The 12,899-nt window shown below is 38.7% G+C and overlaps 1 pseudogene; it reads right to left on the bottom strand.

Annotated features, from left to right (window-relative positions):
* Positions 1–7,391: 7,391 nt before the first annotated feature.
* Positions 7,392–8,022, bottom strand: LOC132211488 (large ribosomal subunit protein eL15-like; annotated as a pseudogene).
* Between the last annotated feature and the right edge of the window lie 4,877 nt (positions 8,023–12,899).

Below are 12,899 nucleotides of genomic sequence, written 5' to 3'. Positions count from 1 at the left end.
AGCATCTATCCCTGGCCGTGGCCCCTGCGGGGCTCCCCCAGATCCCTTGTGAAAGGCTCTAGAATAGATAAATGCAGCCCACTCTCTGCTCCACCGCGTTGGCGCTTTGGGTCGCCTCTCCACTCCAGACTGCTTTTCAGGGCGCCCTTGCCCCCCAAACTCCCTCTTCTCCGCTCAGTTCCCGTCCAGTGTCCGAGAACCCGCGCTTTCTCTCCGGTTCGCGTTTCTCCCCACCGCTAACCATCTTTTGTCTGTGCAGTGTTTTGGGAACAAAATATTCAGAAATGCCCTTTCGTGAAACGCATTTTAAAACTCCCCCACAGCCAGCGGACGGGAGATCAGTCTGTTGACTTTGACCCTCAATCTGCCTGGTGCCACTGGCGCGGTGGTGTTTGGGGAAAGAGGGTTCATTAAGCCCGGAGTTAGGAGACCCGGGTTCCTGGTAAAGCCCCTTCAACTCCCCAGGCCACCGTGGTCTTGAGTGTTAAGGGGATCGAGGAGCTAGCTGTAAGGGCACCTTTAGTTCTGGGATTCTGGAAATGTCTCCCTGCAGATCACCCAGTAGTCAGGGACCCTTTATCTTTAGGTGTTAGTAGAAGGTGTCAGTAGAAGAAAGAAGAAATTAGAGTGTTCTCGGATATATGATCAATTTGCTGAAAATCCCCAAATTTAGGGATTTTTAAAAATACATTAGTAAACTTCCATTTAGGCAAATTAAGCTTAAAAATTATCCCCCTCTGTGGTTTATTAACCAGGGTGAAAGCCAAGGAGGGGTCTTGGATCGATCACGGGACACTGCACTTTCCCCTCTGAGGCCCATAAACAGATGAACCTTTGCAAATGCTGCTTTGGAAATACATACTTTGTTTGACCTGACATATGCCCCCTTCCCCACTGCCAAATAGTATTAAGGTTTAAGGTTTAGGCATTTAAGGTTTAAAGTTTAGGCATAAGCTAAGCTTTCAGTGATGTGTCAGTGTATGGGGCAATGACAACTGGTAAAATTCTTTTTCCATTGGTAACTGGAAACATTTAAATTTTATATCAATTTTCTATTTCACTTCAATATTACTCTTAAATAATGAAATTAGCGTGTGTGTGTTTTCTAGCACTTCTGGAGGACATTCATGAATCTTAGCAGTTAATGGAAGTATGTAGCTTTAAAAAAGACAGTAGCATTTTAAATATTTCACAAACAGTTATTACAAAATATACCATTTTTAACTCTCCTAGAATCACAAATTATTGTATACAACAGGTAAGTAAACCACATATTTTAAATATTTTTAAAAAGCTGTCTTAACGTGGACTCTGCCTATCAAAAATAAAATCAAGTAATATGTGAAATTACTGATCCTAAAAGAGAAGCAAGGAGTCAACAATTTGCAATTTCCAGAAGGAATATCTGCTTTTCATGCTTAAATTATTAAAATAAGAAAATATCCTTGGTGGAAAAACTCATGTAGTGAAATGTGTTCTAAAAATTGTTGGTATTGGTGCAAAGCATGGCGCCTTTCAGCTCATCCCACTATACTTTTTACTACTGCTTTTCAGGTGGAGTTTCTAAGTATAAAAATGATTTACCAAGATTTTTTTCCAGGTCATGACCTGCTCTCTGAGAACTCTCTTCAGTTCCCTGAAGTAGTAATTGATTCCACTGAAGGGCAGCAATAATTTATTAAATGGACCTCTAGTGGCTTAGAGGTATTAACACAAGTTCCTCTCTGGAATTATTCTACAACTGAATAACTTGAGAGTGGTAGTTTCCAGTGCTAGATGGTCCTCCAGTAATTCATCCACTAGAAAATACTGATTGAGCTCCTGCTAAATGCCCTGGCTGGGGCACTAGGCGCAATGGTGAAGAATTCAGTTATACTTCCCTGTCTTGATAGAATTTGTGGTTTGGTTGGGAAGATAAATTAGTAAACAAATACAAATAAGATCTACACAAATTTGAGTACACAAGTAAAATAAGTGTAAATCATGGTGAAAATAGACTGAGATAAATAATAATAGAGATCATTTTAGAGATTTTTAGAGATCCACAATGCATATTAATAGACTAGAGACCCGGTGTATGAAATTCGTGTACTGGGGTGGGGGGGCAGGTCCCTCAGCCCAGCCTGCACCCTCTCCAATCTGGGCCCCCTCGGGGGATGTCCGACTGTCAGTTTAGGCCCAATCCGGAGTCAGACATCCTCTCACAATCCAGGACTGCTGGCTCCCCCAACTGCCCTCCCCTGCCGGCCTGGTCACCCCTAACTGCCCTGATTTCATGGTTTAAATGTTTTACATGTGAAACAATCAGCAAATTAATATATCTAGGCCAGACATCCTGCCTGAACCCAGACTCACATGTGAACCTCAACTCCCACTTGTCATCTCTAATGTAACATTCCCAAACTGACCTCCTGATATTTCCTCCTTCCTAATCTGAGCTAAACAAAATTTCTCCCTTCTCAATGAATGGCAATGCCAATTGCTCCCTTTGGTTAGGCCTGAAACCTTGGCATAATCTTTGAGAATAGCTCCAGTAAAGACATTTACATAACCTATTCCCAATAAAGTCCCCAATTTGTTTTGAGCACTGAAACTTTGTGAGCAATGCTTGTTAATAAAATAGAATCATTTTTTTTGTAAAACACTGCTTTTTTGAAACCAAAGAATTGAATAAACATAAAATCCTGTTAACATTACCTTATATTTGTCAATCTATATTCAGATATCTTAATAGATTTATAAATATAGATATAATCTCTTTGAAGTAGATTTTGTTTGAAGACAAACATGGTATGATCAGATTTACATGTTAATAGACTAACTGTGGCTACAGTGTTTAAAGTAGACTGAAGGGAGACAAGGGTGGATGATGGCTATTGTAATGATCCTGGGAAGAGGTGATGGTGGTATTGACAAGGATGTTAGGATGGAGTTGGAAGAAATGTAGGATCCTTGATGCATCCTAAAGGTAGAACCAATAGAACTTAATGATGGATTGGATGTGGGTCTGAAGAAAGAAGAAAGTCAAAGATTATGCCAAGGTTTTAGGCCTAACCAAAGGGAGCAATTGGGAAAGAAGAAATAAAATGAATAATGATTAAAAAGGGGAAAGGAAATTGTCATTATTCATAGATGAAATGACTTTATATAGGAAACCCAATTCCACACATAAAGTATGGGATTTAATAACAGAGTTTAGCAAGATGGCCTGATGAAAACATATATATATATATATATATATATATATGCTAATATGCTAAGTGTCTGACCGTATGACTGGTCGCTGTGATGCACACTGACCACCAGGGGGCAGATGAACAATGCAGGAGCTGCAGTGACTTGGCAGCAGCAATTCTCGGGTGACACCCCGAAACCAGAGAGGAGGGAGCTTGATTCCTTGTGGGGCCGCACAATTCCACCTTTGGCCATGGGTTATGTTATTGCTGGGCACTGTCAGCCCTGAATATGGTTTACAGCACAGTTGTGTTTGTGTTCCACATACTGTACAACAGCAACTTTGAAGAGTGCCCTCTCACACTCTGGGACCCCTCAGGGGATGTTGGAGAGCCATTTTTGGCCTAATCCCCACAGGCCAGGCTGAGGGACCCCACCTGCCAGAGGGATTCCACTCACTCTGCAGAAGCCAGGGAGGGACCATGGGAGGTTGGCTCCAGGGCGTGTCTGGCTCATCTCATCCAATCCCACCCTGCTGGCCACCTTATAATTAATTTCCTTTCAATGTGCATGAATTCATGCACCGGGTCACTAGTGAATATATAAAAGTCAATTTATCTACACAACAGCAATAAGCAGTTAAATAATGCAATTAGGAAAGATACCAAGATAACATAGCAACCCAAAGTACCAAGTAACTACTTAATATACCCAATAGAAGCTATGCAAACTGCTTATGGAGAAAAATAAAAATCATATGGTAAAAGTATTAAAGGATATCCAAATGAACATAAAGGTCTCCCATAATCTTGAAGAAGACTCAGTATTGTGAAAATGCAATTCTTTCCAAATATATGTATAAGTTCAGTGTGATTCCAAAGGGTGCCCCAACAGGATTTTTTATGCAAATAGACACATTAATTCTAAAATTGACATGAAAGAGCCAGAGGTCAAGAACAGTCATGAATTTCCAGAGAAGAACAACAATATAAGATGATTTGACCTTCCAGATATCAAGGTTGTGAACATTGTAAAGGACAAGGTTAGACAGAGAGACCAAGGGAATAGAATAGAGATCCTCAAAGTGACCCGTGCATAGAGAGAAGCTTGTTTGTGACAGAGCAGTGGGAAGGAAGAGCTATTGTTATTTTAATTTATGAAAAAATCATTTTTATGAAAAAAATTGTACTTTACCCACAAAAATCAATACAGGGAAAATGGAAGACTATGGAAGGAAAGCTGGAAAACATAGGAAAAATATCTTTAAAGAAGAAAAAAGAGGCAAAATGTTTGTAATTTTCAAGATAGATCTATTAAATAAGATACACATGCAAGGATATGAACTGAAAGAGGAAAAGATTTATCCATTTGATACTAAAATTAAAACTCCTCAAAATTAAAAGAAACCATAGAGCAGTGGTTCTCAACCTTCCTAATGCTGCGACCCTTTAATACAGTTCCTCATGTTGTGGTGACCCCCAACCATAAAATTATTTTCGTTGCTACTTCATAACTGTAATTTTGCTACTGTTATGAATCATAATGTAAATATCTGATATGCAGGATGTATTTTCATTGTTACAAATTGAACATAATTAAAGCATAGTGATTAATCACAAAAACAATATGTAATTATCTATGTGTTTTCCAATGGTCTTAGGCGACCCCTGTGAAAGGGTCGTTCGACCCCCAAAGGGGTCGCAACCCACAGGTTGAGAACCACTGCCATAGAGGGACTAAAAATTACTAGTCATTTTGTAAAAAGGTATTTTCTTTATGTGTAAGCAAATGATTAGTATCCAAAAATAAAAGCTATACAAATTAAAAAGAGTGGAAAGCCAGCTATAATGAGGAAGGGCACTTAGGAGCCTTTGACACTAATATTTTACTTCTTAAGCTGGATGTCTGCTAGTGTGCATTTCATTATTATTATATTATGAATATTATATATTTTAAAACATATCCTATAATGTAATAAAAATCTATTTAAAATGACTTAAGGCCCAGCCAGTATGGCTCAGTGGTTGAGCGTCGACCTATGAACCAGAAGGTCATGGTTCAATTCCTGGTTGGGGTACAGGCCTGGGTTTCGAGGCTCATTCCCCACTGTAGGGCATGCAGGAGGCGGCCAGCTGGTGATTCTCTCTCATCACTGACATTTCAGTCTCTCTCTTCTCTCCCTTCCTCCCTATGGCTGGGGAAGAGGTCATCGTCGGAGTGAATGGACTACATTGGGAAAGGTTGAATACCAGAATGAGGAACCACTGAAGGAGGAACAGTCTAGGCGGGAAAATAACAGTAAATGTTCAGAGCCAGGGCACATAAAACGGGAACCATAAATAATTCAGTTGGCATTTCTCATCTTATGACCAACTTTTTAAATCCTTGTTTTTCCTGTTTGACTTTTGCTACCCTGGATTTCTAGCTGTACTGGTACTTAAGAGGTATAATGACTCTATAATATCCCTCAATTATTTTGTACTCATAACATTCCAACTTATGCTCTAATTTTTTACTAGAAAGATATTTTGATTCAATAATAAGCACTTATAAATATGATGGCATTTTGACTGAAAATAGTGTTAAAAATTTGTTAATAGTGACTTATGTGCTTGTGTCTCTGTGTTCCAGATATTTCTACAGCTTACAATTAGGATCATATTGACTTTTAATATAATTGCAATTTTTGTTTATCTTATTATTTACATCAATTTTTCATATTTTTCCAATTTTTAAAATTTTATTATACTAGACAACTTTATCAAGTTAATTATTATCTGAGTTGATAATTTCGTTCAAATAATTATGGAATTCTTTAAATTGAAAATTTCCCTTTTAAAGTCCCGAAGTTATTAAAAAATTATTCTTGATAGTAATCGCTCAAGGCCTTAAGGCTTAAACAGATTAAATACTATGTAATTTTATGTTTTCTTCATGACTCAGTGTCATTAGTAATGTAAATTACTTTGTTATAATTAAAAAAATTTTAGATGCAAGTAGCTATTAGTTATTTGCTTCTATACATAAGGGGACTACTCTTACTGGTAAGTGTAATTTTTTAAGATTTTTTTTTCTTTTGTCTCTACTCTCAACATGAGCTTTAACTTTCTGATGCTATTAATATGCTAGCACCTAGTAGTAAAACTCTTCTAAGTTGTTGCATCAAAAGTGTTATAAACTGATAAACTAATCAAAAGTTTCATATAATCTTGTCAAAAGTATCAGTAAGTAGGTTTTGAATAAAGTTCTCACTAAGAATAGTATCTGAATTTTTTTTTCCTTTTGTGTTTTTTTTTAAATATATTTTTTTATTGATTTTTTACAGAGAGGAAGGGAGAGGGATAGAGAGTTAGAAACATCGATGAGAGAGAAACACCGATCAGCTGCCTTCTGCACACTCCCCACTGGGGATGTGCCCTCAACCAAGGTACATGCCCTTGACCAGAATTGAACCTGGGACCCTTGAGTCCACAGGCCCACGCTCTATCCACTGAGACAAACCGGTTAGGGCTGAATTTTTTTTTTTTTTTGACTGCCCGAAATTGTTTATTAAGTAAAGATTTTACAAACATCTACACTAATAAAAGAGAAAAATGGTAATTGGCGTACGACGATACCCTTTTCATTGGCTAATCAGTGAGATATGCAAATTAACTGCCAACTAAGATTGGCAGTTAACTGCCAACTAAGATTGGCAGTTAACTGCCAACAAGATGGCGGTTAATTTGCATATGTAGGCACAATGCAGGGAGGCGAAAGGGAAAGCAGGAAGAGCAGGGAGGCGAAAGGGAAAGCAGGAAGAAGCCCCCTGACACTGACAGTGATCGGAAACCCAGGGGGTCGCTAAGAGCTGGGGGGCAGGGCAAAGGCCATGATCGGAGAATCAGTGATAGCAGGAAGTAGGGGTGGAGCCAGCGATGGGAGCTGGGCAAGGTCGAAGCTGGCAGTCCCAGGAGCTAGGGGTCCCTTGCCTGGGCCTAAAGCGAAGCCCACGATCGTGGGGCCGCTGCAGCTGTGGGTCCCCGCTGCCCGGGCCGGACGCCTCAGCCAGAGGCATCAGGCCTGGGCAAGGGGCCGATCCTGCGATTGGAGGATGATGGGGGTCAACGCCTGAGGGCTCCCAGTATGTGAGAGGGGGCAGGCTGGGCTGAGGGACACTCCCCCCTCCCGCCCCACACCCAGTGCACGAATTTCGTGCACTGGGCCCCTAGTTACTTATATTAGCAGTAACGGTGGAGCTAGAGAGTATTTCGCCTTCTCCAGGCTGCACGGCGAGAACCACCAATATTGTGGTGGAACTTGTGGCCCTTCCCAAGGCCACGGCTCTTGCGGCCCGCAGATGTCAGCCCTCGCATCTCCCTGTGCTTGTGGACTAGTTTGGTGATCCACTGGGTGTCAGGATTTCTTCTGATAGCTTTATGGAATGGACCAATGAGAATAACCTCAAAAAATTTGTACGTGGAATCTTCACCGACCCAGTAAGAATTCAGGACTCTCAGAGCCGCACAGTGGCGTCCAGCTCGCTCCTCGGCAACAGACTGAAGACTTCGAGCAAACTTCAGCTGGTTAACACTGATGGACAGGCTTGCCGTAGGTGGCACCCTTAGGAACAGGGCGCTTGCGGCCACCACGGCGCACACGAATCCGATATATGACATAACCTTGCTTGGCCTTGTAGCCCAGCTGCGCGCTTTGTCGGGCGGGTGGGGCGGGGGGGTGGGGCGGGGGGCCCAGTGGAGCACGGAGAGCTGGCGGTACTGCCAGCAGCGCACCCGGAGAAGGAAGCGCATTACATCAGACAGACTGCTTCTTCCTCCCTAGCTCCTGGATGGACTTGCAAGCGCCCATCTTGGTTTACCCGATGGCTACGGCCAGACGGCAGTATCTGAATTTTAAGCAAAGGTGTTTTTTTATATATATTCCTTTTAAATCAGAACAGCTTTTAAATTCTTGCTTATAATTTTCTTACTAAGTTTCCAGTTATGTTTTACATAGTTAAAATTTCTAAGCAATTTTGCTAAACAATGAATATGGATTGTTTTATAATTAGGGAAAAGCACTGAATGTGAATCAAAGTGCTGAGTTATCTCAGTGATGGAATATTATGGTCCAACTTTTTATGGTCCATCTTTGCAGGCAGAAATACTATGGGCACACATTTCTATGAGGAAACCAAAGTAGAGACTGCAAGCCAAATTTCAAGTAATTCTGGCCAAAGACATAAACAGCCAAATTGTTTCAGAAATGGATTCTTAGAAGCAATCTGCATCGACTGTATTTGAGTACAAAAAGGCTCATTTAAAAGTGATCAAGCAGTAAGTAGTGAATCTAATTGTTGTAGGTATCTTTTTAGAACTGGAGTACCTTTCAATTACTGAACAGCCCTTCCTCTAGTGTGGGCTTTGGTTAAAGCTGGTGTGTTGAAGAAATTTTTTAAAAATACATATGAGTGTCATGGTATAGTGGTTAGAGTCAGTGGATACTGGGCGATTTCCATTAATGTGCACATTGGTCAGAAAGTAGAATTTCTAAACTGGATTAAAGACATTTATATCTATAAATTACCCAAAGGTGTACAATCAAAATCAAGTGAATAAATGTTTATTAATTGCAAGCTAAGTTTTACTTGGGATGAAAAGAAATACAAGCCATAATCTTTGCCTTTAAGAAGTTTGCAGTCTGCCTCGCTGGATGGCTCAGTTGGTTGGAGCATTGTCCAGTACATCGAAAGGTTGCATGCTTGATTCCCAGTTAGGGCACATACCTAGGTTGCAGGTTCAACCCCTGGTTAGGGCATGTATGGGAGGCAACTGATCAATGTTTCTCTCTCACATTGATGTTTCTCTGTCTCTCTCCTTTTCTCTCTCTCTAAAAAAATCAATAAACATAACCTTGGGTGAGGAATAAAAAAAAAAATAAATTTGCAATCTAGGTAAGTCAATACAAGTAGATAATATGTGTAATTTATTGAAATATGAATTCTTCATAGAATAAAACAGTACATCATACTTGTCAAAGAATGATACAATAAAAATATTATCATGAGAGAGGTGAGAAGATTCCCTTTGGGCTGGGATGACTATAGAAAGTTATATGAAAATAAATTGTAGTTTAAATAACAAAAGAAGAAAGAAAAACACATTCTTGGAGAGTAAAGAATGTAAACTGTGTGAAACAGGCCATGGAACCAAAGCCATTTTGGAAGAAGAGTGAGTAAATTGGTTTGTCAGGGAGGTGAAAAATTGTAAATTAGATTAGGAAAGGAGTTTAGGATCAGATTGTGGAAATGAGTCAAGGCCTAGGTTAAAGGACTTACTTTGTAAGCAGTGAAAGGTTATTTGGGCAAGATTTTGATCAAAGAAAAGTCTTAATCCAAGTTGAGCTTTAGGAAGATTAATTTGTTAGCACCTGCCATTTGAAAAGGAAGGCAAAGAGACGGGATAAGGACATTTAGAGGACTAATAAAGCAGTCAAAGTGCAAGATAGAACAGAGGATATATGTAATTTTTCTGCTCAGCATTCTCTCCTTTCTGATTCACTGGTTCAGGTAGACATGACATGATCGCCCTCAAGAACCACAGCGAGGCACCTGGCCCTGATCTGCTCAATAAAGCAGCCCATTCCTCTGGTCATACTTACTGGTTCATGGATGGGCATATGATCTAAACGGAGCCAATTAGGTCATATCTTTCCTGCTAGACCTATCAGGAAAGAACCCTCTTCTTCAGGGATCCTAACATTGTCAGTGGTCCTCTTTACTGTCACATTGTGTAGTAGGCAGCATCCAAGATGGTCCTCAATGTGCCCTCCTGACATTCCTGGCCTTGTAAAATTTCCCCATATTGTATTAGGTTGGCCTCTATGATGAGTAAGAAGTATGCAGCAGAAATGATGGCATGTATAAGCTCTATGGTAGGGATAGAAGTTACAGATTAAAAAATGGAATCAGTATAGCTTGGTAGCTGATTGGAACTTCAGATGTAAGGGAAGACAATTTTTGAGTTTGACAAAATGGTTATATCATTAACCGATGTAACAATGTTGGGAAGGAGGGTTTGCTGTTTTGTTATGGGAGATGGGTAGGAAAAGATAAGGAATTTATTTTGAGGTTGAGACTGGACAGCAGTATTAGGAACAATGGCTGGTGTTTACAAAAAGGAAATAGACTGTCTCACAAAAGAAGTCACTTCTCTGTCACTGTATGATTCCATATGGAGGATGTTGGAGATCGGATTTGTGATAATATAGCATTTAAAATCCCTTCCAAGTAAGTGATTTTATTTCTACTAGTTGCCACACACACACACACACTCTAATGAAGAATTAAAAAAAGAATAAGTGGAGGCAATAGCCATAATCCCTCCTACCATAGAGCTCTTACCTGTTTTCTCCTTGTTCCTCACTTGTTGCCTTGGGTGAATTATAATCTCCATCAAAGCATACCCAGTTATTAGACAGGCTGGAACCAGGATCAGGGGACTTGTGGTCACACCCATCTCTCAATTTTGCAAATTACTTCAGCTCTACTTTTACTTGACTCTATGCTGTATAAAACTGGCCATCTCACAAAATACTCAGAAAATCAGGGAAAACCAAAAGGTAATCTAACAGACCCATATGCAGTGATGGCGAACATATGACATTCGTGTCAGAGGTGATACGCGAACTCATTTTTTTGGTTGATTTTTCTTTTTTAAATGGCATTTAAATATATAAAATATCAAAAATATAAGTCTTTGTTTTACTATGGTTGCAAGTATCAAAAAATTTCTATATGTGACACGGCACCAGAGTTAAGTTAGGGTTTTTCAAAATGCTGACATGCCGAGCTCAAAAGGTTCGCCATCACTGCGGGCCATATGCCTTCTTTCTTTCATTTTCTTTTTTAGGGTTTTCTTGTTTTTTTAATTTTGAAGATCTTTTTATAAAATTTATTTTTATTGTTGAAAGTATTACAATTTTTTACAAGTATTTTTTCCCATTGACCCCCTCCACTCCGCCCCTCCCCCATCTGTCTTCTTTCCATTAGAAATTATTTTATGGCCTGTAATGTCTTTCCTATATTGTGCCATGCTCTTAAGTTCCCTTTTCCCTTAATTTTCTTTTCTTTTTTTAAAAAAGTTAACATCTATTTATTGTTTCTGAAAAAAAATTATCATTTTCTTTAACATAAAAACAAACAAACACTGGTTTTCTTTGAAGAAAATTAAACAGAAATGTAGACATAGAAAGTTACACTAGATAATTGCTAAGATTTCTTTCAGCTCATAAATTTAGTAAATGTAGCTTTAAAAAACCAAACAGTAAATCCTAAGTATTTTGTATTCAGTACCACTAAATTCCTTTAGTAATAATTAAGAATAATTTAATAATACAATTATACAAGTTATGTTTTTAAGTACTTTTTCATTAAATTGTAAAATTCTGTGAACATTTAAAAGGAATTTATGGACTTGAAAAAGTTAACATGCTTCTCTATTAGGTATCATTTATAAGAAGCCAAATCTTGATATTCAATAGGGTTTGCACAATACAGCAAACAAGGAAATGAGAAAATGCAAAGAAAACAGATCCATCAGATTCTTGCCTCTGTCTTTTGCCTCCCTTTGCCCACATCCTAAGTTTGTTGAGATTTTTCTTTTAAGTCTGAAAAAATCTCATCTGCTGGCATCATTTGGTAGATGACTGCCCTAGAAAGGTACTGTTTACCTTCCCTACATCAAGCTGAAAATGTTAATGATAAAATAGAGCCTTTCTTTGAAAATATTTGTTTTGGCAAGTGTGAAAGGATCACAAAAGCAATGATAATTTTAGTGATTTTTCTAAAACCGCACAGGAGAAATTTTCATCACTGGAAACACACTTGAAATATTAATGTTTTCTTGGAGTCTGAGAACATCAAAAAGGCCAAACTGATTTAATATTTACTCAGCAATTGTTTGATGAAAGTAGGGAAATTCCCAGCCAGTGAATTCTAATGACACTGCATCTGGCCAAAGGGGCTATTAGATTTTTTAATTCTTTTTGCACAAATACATGCAAATCAAGAGAGTATCATGGGACAGTTGGCTTCATAATTTTCCTTTCATTATGCTGTGTTTTTTCTCTGTCCCTTACTTCAACCGCCATCCTTTTGTTGACAGTTCATCTTACCATAAGCTCTTATAATACAGAAGATATTATCTTTCAGGATAGAGGCAGAATGCCAAAACAGGAGGCAGAATTTGGCAGTGTTCTGGATTTTCTTAAAGACAATGTTCATCCTTCTTCCTTTATCTCCCTAGAAGTGAGAAATAAATCTCACTAGCTTTTATAGAACAAACTGAGCTCCAGTGGACAAAGTGTTCTTTTATTTTCTTTAGTCACTTCAGGGAGAAGTTTCCTGAACATTCATTGTACAAGATAGTTTTAAAAAATATTTAGCTTTTTCTCTTAATATGACTTGTGCTGTGTACTAGTATAATTTAATAATAAAAATCCAGTTTTCATATTGTAAATCTGGTGGCCCTAGTTTAAAATTGTATATTAGTTGCCAAGGAGAAAAGAGAATTGTATAATGGAATTGTTTAATTATACAGGTTTGGTGTATTTCCCACTCTTTTTTTTCCTTCCAGAAAGTTGTCTGGAAGGCAACTCCTCCTCTATTGGTGATATTGCGCAAATGTAATGAAAACCTAAAATAATTTTGGTTTTCACTGACCTCTTATGAATTAGTCACAGTTTCT

The sequence above is a fragment of the Myotis daubentonii genome, chromosome 10 (assembly GCF_963259705.1).
Source record: "Myotis daubentonii chromosome 10, mMyoDau2.1, whole genome shotgun sequence".
Lineage (NCBI taxonomy): Eukaryota > Metazoa > Chordata > Mammalia > Chiroptera > Vespertilionidae > Myotis > Myotis daubentonii.
The sequence above is the reverse complement of the archived record's forward strand: the minus strand, read 5'-3'. Positions and strand labels throughout refer to the sequence as shown.